Source organism: Myodes glareolus, chromosome 14 (genome assembly GCF_982192425.1).
Source record: "Myodes glareolus chromosome 14, mMyoGla1.1, whole genome shotgun sequence".
NCBI classification, from domain to species: domain Eukaryota; kingdom Metazoa; phylum Chordata; class Mammalia; order Rodentia; family Cricetidae; genus Myodes; species Myodes glareolus.
In genome coordinates, this window is record NC_142039.1 from 37,716,979 (window position 1) to 37,725,384 (window position 8,406).

General features: G+C 42.5%; 1 pseudogene; it reads right to left on the bottom strand.

Annotated features, from left to right (window-relative positions):
• Nucleotides 1-6,662: 6,662 nt before the first annotated feature.
• Nucleotides 6,663-8,406, bottom strand: LOC148119789 (dnaJ homolog subfamily A member 2 pseudogene; annotated as a pseudogene).

The window sequence follows — 8,406 nt, forward strand, 5'->3', positions numbered from 1 at the left end:
ACCCCTGCACTCCTCCCCCTGCACTCCTCCCCTGCATTCCTCCCTCTCTACTCCTCCCCTGCACTCCTCCCCCTCCTCTTCTCCTCCATTCACTCTCCCTGAAATCCCACCATCTGCTGGTCCCAGCAAGCTGAGGAAAGGGGAATACAGCATTATAGTAGGAACTCCACTCAGTGTTCACAGAGAATTGGGAGAAGTGCATGATCCCACCAGGCATGATGAAATTATAAAAGCACAAAATAGTCAATATCTAGCCAGGTAGAATTTCCACTTGATGTCACTGAATTTAAAGAATGACAGATATGGGCCTGGAAGGAGGACTCAGCAGTTAAGAGCACTTACATTTCTACCAGAGGACTGGATTTCAGGTCCCATAGCAGGAGGTTCACAAATGTCTGGACCACCAGCTCCAGTGGATCTGACATTCCTTTATGACCTTCATGGGCACCCACATATGACCAGACCTCCCCCACCCCAACACACACGCAAAATCCTTTTTAAAAAAACTGGCAGACACTTAAATAAACAGAAACAAATGAGAAGTATAATGAGAAATGATGTAGGTGGGCCTTCTGTCTATGTGCTATTTTCATTGGTTAATAAAGAGACTGCCTTGGCCCTTTGATAGGACAGAAAATTAGGTAGGCGGAGTAAACAGAACAGATTGCTGGGAAGAGGGCAATGAGGAAGACACCATGGAGCCAGCCACCAGGTCAGACTTGCTGAATCTTTCCCGGTAAGCCACCACCTTATGGTGCTACACAGATTATTAGAAATGGGTTAATCAAGATGTGAGAGTTACTTCCCCCCCTCCCCGCTGGAGACACAAGATCTCCCCAGAGCTGCTCCCTTGCACGCTGGGCCTGGACTGTGGGCTCAGTCCGGCAGGGGCAGCTCCGGTGCTTTGAGAGCCTGCCTGAGGACAGGCAAGCCCTGTCTCAGCTCAACCACATTCCTGGCCAGCAAGAGAGAGTGAACTTCTAGCAGACTTCCATTGGAGGAGGGAACCCTCATCTGGCGATGGATGGAGATGGAGGCCGAGAACCACGTTGGAACACTGGACCTAGCTCCCTAGGTCCAAATGAGAGGCAGAAGGAAAGAGAACGTGAGCAAGGAAGGCAAGGGCACAGGAAACCTTCATCCGACGTTGGATGGCGATACAGATGGAGACCCATATTGGAACACCGAACTGAGCATTCCACAGTCCAAATGAGGAACAGAAGGATGAAGAAAATAAAACAAGTAATCAGGACTGCGAGGGATGCGAGCACCCACTGATACAAGGGGACTGATATAATGAGAGTTCACCAAGGCCTGTTGGACTGGGACTGAACGAGGACGTAATCCAACCAGATTCTCTGATTGTGGCTGGCCCGGAGCCTTTTTGAAAAGCCATTGACAATGACACTGGGACTTGCTTCCTCTGCATATACTGGATTTTGGCGCTCCAGTCTGTTTGGACTCTCACCTTCCCTGGACCTGGAGGGAGGGGGGAGGAACTTGAACTTCCCACAGGGCAGGAAACCCTGACTGATCTAGGGGATGGGGAGGGAGGAGGAGAGGGAGTGGGGGGAGAGGGAGGGTGTTGGGAGGAGGGGCTGAAATGGAAACTTTTATAATTTAATAAAAAAAAAGTGTACTAACTAAAAAAAAAAAAAAGATGTGAGAGCTAGCCAGTAACTAACTCTCTAGAGGGGGAGGGGGAGGGGGGATCAGGAGGGAAATGGGAGAAGAGGAGAAAGTGGAAATTTTGAATGGTATTATTTATAAAGCAATAAAAATAAAAAACCTTTTCTAGAAAATTCTGCTTTTAATTTCAACTAATCATGATATCTATAGAGGCCTGTGTCCTTAAAATTGAGCAACTAGATGTGAATAATTGGACTTTGAATGAAATCAGAGATTTTACTATGTGATCAACATGCCTTATCTATCTAAAGTATTGCCTGTGACAGTGTTTAAATGAATACAATTTGTGTGTTGTTATTTCCGGGGCTAAGTTAGCCATGCGGGACACGGGCCAGATGAAAAGCAGGCCTGCCCGCACCTCCTCACTACAGAGAAGCAAAGTCAATCAAGAGAAGCTGATTCAAAAGTGACAATTCTAAGACAGTAGATAATGTCATTCCTGTAGGTTGGATCTTAAATTTCTCCCAAAAGCCTGCCTGTTAAAGTCTTGACTTTCTGTCAGTGTTGCTGAAACCTTTAAAAGGTGAGGTTGACCAGAAAGCTGTCAGGTTATTGGCATGTACTAAAGGTTATCAGTGGCCTGACAATCACACCATTCCTTCAATGGGACGGTGAACCCCAGTCTCATAGCACCCCCTTCACATTTCCTGGCCAAATAGAGTGTAGCTGCCCCTTGGGTTTGTGAACATGAAGAGCAGGCAGTGTGAAACCACATTTTCTTCAATAAATTCTGCAGGTGGAAACTGCCTTGAATCTGAACATAAGCATAGCTACTAAACCACTTGCTGGTATTATAGGCTTGAGCCTGAGTAGGAAAATAAAGGGGATAAAAAGAAAAAAAGCAAATTGGTAATGAGAACGCCTTTATGAAAACAAGAAGATGGTGAAGGGAAATCTTTAAGAAGAAATAATGAGATCACAATACAGGAGACCGGATTCCTGCAACATATTCCGTCTCAGCCGCAAGAGCTACAACATGAGCTCACATAGAATCTACAGCAGTTCATATTTGTTGTCATCTAATAGTCAAGGATTTACCTGGTCATGTAGAAATTATCCAACATTTTTGACATCACACTTTTACTTCACAACCAAAGAAATTGTCCAATTATTTTTTGTATTCAGCCCCTGGTGATTCTGCACACTCTCAATATTTACAAAAATTCCCTGAGTGTTGTAATTTCTCTGACACTGTATATCTAAGTTCTAAAATTCACGTGACTGCTGTGCTTCCTGCCCTCTCCTCATCCCACTTTCCTCTGTTGCAATTATTTTCCTAAAGTAACAATAACCTCAGATTTTGTCATTTTAAAAAGATTCCAGGTACCTTATGGAATCTTCAACTCACAAAAATATGTGATTGGCCTCAACTTCTAGACTCTAAAATGCAAACATGGTACGCTCAGAAACACATTGCTTGCTTGCTTACCTTGAGATAGGGTTACTCACTCTAGCCTTTGAATTCTGAAGCCCTGTATGTCCACCAAGATACTGCTACAGAAGGTCAAGAGACCTTATTTTTCTTTTTAGGTATTTTTACTTCATTTTATTTTATTACTTTATGTGTGGGATGTTTAGCCTGTAAGTCTGTCTGCATACTCTTGAATGTCTGGTCTCTTTGGAGGCTATAAAGGGTGTCAGATGCCTTTAAACTGGAGTTACAGAGAACTGTGAGACGGCATGTGGGTGCTGGTCATCAAACGGGGTCCTTTGGAAGAAAAGGCAATGCTGAGCAATCTCTAAAGCCCTGCAGGTCTTTTCTTATTGGCGAAACTATCTCTTTCAAAACCTTTTTCTTGGATGCTCACCTTCCTAGGCCTGGATGGAGGGAGGAGGGCCTTGGACTTCCCACAGGGCAGGGTACCCTGTCCTCTCTTAGGACTGGAGGGAGAGGGGGAGGGGGGATCAGGAGGGAAATGGGAGGAGAGGAGGAAGTGGAAATTTTGAATGGTATTATTTATAAAGCAATAAAAATAAAAAACCTTTTCTAGAAAATTCTGCTTTTAATTTCAACTAATCATGATATCTATAGAGGCCTGTGTCCTTAAAATTGAGCAACTAGATGTGAATAATTGGACTTTGAATGAAATCAGAGATTTTACTATGTGGTCAGCATGTCTTATCTATCTAAAGTATTGCCTGTGACATTTGCTCTCATCTGCCCAGCCTCTCTGAGCACTGGTAAAGAAAACTAAGAATCTGAGAGCATGGTATGAGACTGTGCCATTCACAAGGTCATGCTTTGTCCATTGTCACAGGCTGGCCTTATAAAATACCAAGACTGTTGTGTTTTTAAAAATCCCTATGCCACATCCCATCAAGACACAGAACAGAGAAAAATTAAATGAAAAGGTAAGGCGATACTAGATACTGGAAGATACTAAATACTAGAAGATACTAGACTGTCCTGACGATGGCCTAGGAATTCAGATTTAGTTTATCTCAAATTCCATGCCCCAACATAGTAACAGTTTGATGAACTTTTGTAGAAACAGGGCAAAGAAAGTAATAAATGTAGTCACCCTTTAAATATATTGGTGGAACCTAAGTAGGTAGGTTGATGACCAAGCGGAGAAAACTATTATAGGTCCCAGATAATACCTAGATACTCTTAGCCTTTTGGTTGGCAGGAACTCGGGTTTTGTTAACACATTCCTCTAACCTTTATCTGTTAGTTGTTGTTACTATGTACAACATAGAGGTGGGCAAATATTGTACAATGGTGTCCAACAAGATTGAAACATTACATTCTATATGAAGTTCCTTAAACAGGGAGGTAAACAGCTTGAAATAGCTTCAGGAAGTCCCTGAAACTGACCAGATTCATCAGGCCCCTCCCTAACAGAGTAAGTAGAAAAAGCTGGGAATCCCCCTCAGAGGAAGGAAAGCTGAGTGGCAAAGAAGACGCTCAGACAGGTGAACTGCAAAGAAGACTGAGAGGAGAAAAACTGCAAAAAAAAAAAAAAAGACTTTGAAGACTGAAGACTGACAAGCAGCCTGGAGGAAGGAGACGATGTCACCCACACTGACTGGAAGAGGTTTAGACCGGAGTAACTGGAAAGGAGACTCTCCAATCTGTGGAGCTGCCTTCAGTCTGTGCAGTTCACTCCAGGTTTCTTTGCTTTTGTGAGCCTTATCCCTCACTAGGGTAGACCTTGGTGATGCAGCTGTCATTGGGTCATTTCTATTTCCTGTCAATAACACCAACAAAACTCATTAGTTCGCCAAGTTGGACTTCATGGTTTCCTGACTTTGTTCCGTCATGGGCTCCCTATCTGAAGTGAGTGGGCATGTGTCGCACCTCCTGATGAAAGGTTTTTATTACACAACAGCAAGTGATGCCTATTTATTGACTAAAGATAGCCTCAGATAAATTGCAATTAGGATCTGAATATGCAGCATTCCAACCTCTCCACGGTAATTTAAGTTCTAATTAGTTAATCGACCATGTAGAAGGTTCAATTGAAGGTATAATTTCTTTCTGAGAACTTTAGTTTGCAGGAAAAAAGTAAACAATGTAGAGAACTAAGTAGCATGGTGGAATGCATCCAGCATCGTGGCTGCATAGAGAACAGTTTCAAAATAGGTGGGAAGTATATATACATATATATATATGTGTGTGTGTGTGTGTGTGTGTGTGTGTGTGTGTGTGTGTATCCAAAATGAGAATTAAAAAACCTATATTTCTAAAAACCAAAAGCACTGAAATAGAATTGAAAAAAATGTCTTTGATAGTTAATAACTGTATTGGACATGGCTGAAGAGACAAGCTTGAGCATATCTCAAGAGAGGCTCTAGAACTGGACTAAACCAGAGCCATATCCCATACCTCTCTCACGTATATTAACTCAGACCACAAACCAAAACATAAAACATGGAAATAAAAACTCAAAAGTGAGCAGAAGAGAGAGGTCAGGCAACCCAAGATTGATGGTCTCTGAAAACAAGAGGAAATAGTTGATAAGCTGGGCTTCATTAGAGTAAAAAACAAAATTTACTTTGGAAGAGAATAAAAAGACAAGTAAAGACTGGGAGAAAATTTTTATACTAGATAGAGCTGGTTAAATATCCATACTTGCAATAGGTGAAGAATTTAAAAAAAAACATAAAAATATTTTAAATGAACCCAAAACTTGAACACACACTTCATAAAAAGAAGTGTCATAATACAAATTAACACATAAGATATTCTGTGTCACATGCTAGCCTGAAAATGCCAATCAGAGGAACAATGCAGTACCAGGATACAACAATTACAATGGCCAACATCCCCAAGTCCAACCACAGGAGCGCCTGCTCATTGCTGTTGGGGGACAAAATGATACAGCCTCTTTCTAACTGCTAGCAGCGGAAATTGAAGGCACTATAAGCAGCTTGTTACAGAATAAGACTCACTTGGTCCTGTGATACAGCAATCTGCTTCCTTAGTGTTTACTCAGCTGAAAGACCACACTACTTAAAAACCTGTATGGAATACCCATAGTAGCTTCAAAGGTGATATTCTCCAGAGGCTAAGCTAAGTCATCAAAGTGGTGGAATATTGTTTGATACTAAAAAGGAATGATAATATCTACCATAAAAAGATGCCGGGAAAAGTTAAGCTATACGACTGTATGCTTTGTAATCCCAGTCATAGGAGTCTGAAAATTGCAAAACAACAGCAGCAACGAAAAGATAAACAATGTAAGGGTTAATTCAAGGGAGGGATGGATCAAGAGAGCTAGAAGATTTTCTACTTTCTTTGACACTGTTCTCTGTGCAGTGGATGCATACCATCATGCAGTTTCTTTTTTTTTTTTTTTTACACCAACTGCTTTTTATTATCAAGTTTCAGAAACCTTTCACAAAATGGTCTTTTTTAAAAAAGCCAAAAAACTTTACAACCATGGCTAATGTAATTTTTTCAACTGTTCCCAGTCAGCTTCAAACCCACTGTGTGCAAAGCCCATTTATCCATGCATCTAAATGATAGATACAGGCTATGAATTCTTTATTCTATTTGTAGCAGCTTATGCAGGTGCAGCCAAACACAAAGCTTCAGGACAAATTGTACAAACTTTACAATGCTGGATTTGAGTTTAAAATATGAAACATAAAGTCTACACAAAACTGATAAAAATCAAGCAGATACCAGGACTGAAACTTATAACCCACATGTGAAAGGGAGTCTTATTTCAAGTGCTTTACTCTGCTACAGAACAGTCGAAATGAAGATGTAAAGCTTCGTGGTTAGTTTAAATTATACACTCTGTGGATACTATACCAATTTTAGAAGTTACACATAGATCAACAGATGTCTGTCAGTTCATCTGGACTCATCAGGTACTCCAGCAGCTGGCTTATCCGGAAAATGTGGAAAGAAAATTCACCTGTGCAGCCGCCTGCAGTTTACTGATGGGCACACTGCACTCCAGGTCCATGGTGGCTGCTGCTTTCTTCATCAGAGCTATCGTTATAGGCTTCACGCCTCTGACCACCTCCAGAACCTCGAGTACTATCAAATTCCTGAAGCTCCACTTCTTCTGTCTCTCCAATTACATTAGGAACTTCTGGTCTAGATGGCAGTAGATCTTCTAATTCAGAAAGCTTGTCTGGGTTGATCCAGTTGTTTTCAGGAAACTGCACATCAAATTTTATGTAAAGATCACCCTTTTCAAAGGGATTACGATACTGCGGCATTCCTTCACCTCGAACAACACGAACACATCCTGGCTCAATTACTTTGCCAGGAGGTTATTTTACCACAATCTGACGAGCATCAAGATGCTTAAATGTGAACTGAAATCCACATAAAGCTTCAACAAGTCCTATCTTATACGTCATATACAGATCATTCCCATCTCTCTGGAACACCTCATGTTCTTTTTCCTGCAGCAGAAGAACAATATCTCCAGGTTCCACTCCCGGGGCCTGGTCTGCTTCCCCAGTGAATGTGATTCTCTGTCCATGTTTCATGCCCTTGTCTACATGAACTTCAAGAATCTTGACTTCTTTAATCACCTTCTTCCCTTCACATTTTTTACAGCGGTCTTTTTCATTAATGACTTCTCCTTCTCCATTGCAGTCAGAGCACACAGACTGCATCTGCTGCACCATTCCTGGAGCCAGCTGTCTGATCATAATGCGCACACCTCGACCCCGACAAGCACTGCATTTCTGAACAGCTCCAGACTTTCCACCTTGGCCACTGCATGCACTACAGAGCACATTCTTGCTAAGTTGTAGTTTGGTTGTCTTGCCATTATACAAGTCTTCTAAAGAAACTTTCAGTGGATGCATCATGTCCTCGCCTCTTCTTCTGCCATTTCGACTTCTACTCTGATTGCCCATGAAACCAAACAATCCTCCACCAAAAATATGTGAGAAAATATCATCCATGCCACCGCCTCCGCCGCTACCTTCCCGCAGACCTTGTTCTCCATATCTGTCATACAGCTCTCGCTTCTCTGGATTTGACAATACTTCATATGCAAAACTTATTTCTTTAAATTTGTCTCCAGCATTCGGATTCTTATCAGGATGGTATTCTTTGGCTAACTTTCTGTATGCCTTCTTCAGCTCGTTCTCACTGGCGCCGGGAGGGACGCCCAGGATGTCGTACAGCTTCGTGTCGGCCACGTTCGCCATGGCGGCCTGCCGGGCAGCACTCGCGAGCAGGCGGCGGAGCGGAAGGAGCGCGACCCGGACCACGAGCGGCGGCGGCGCAGGCCGAGCCAT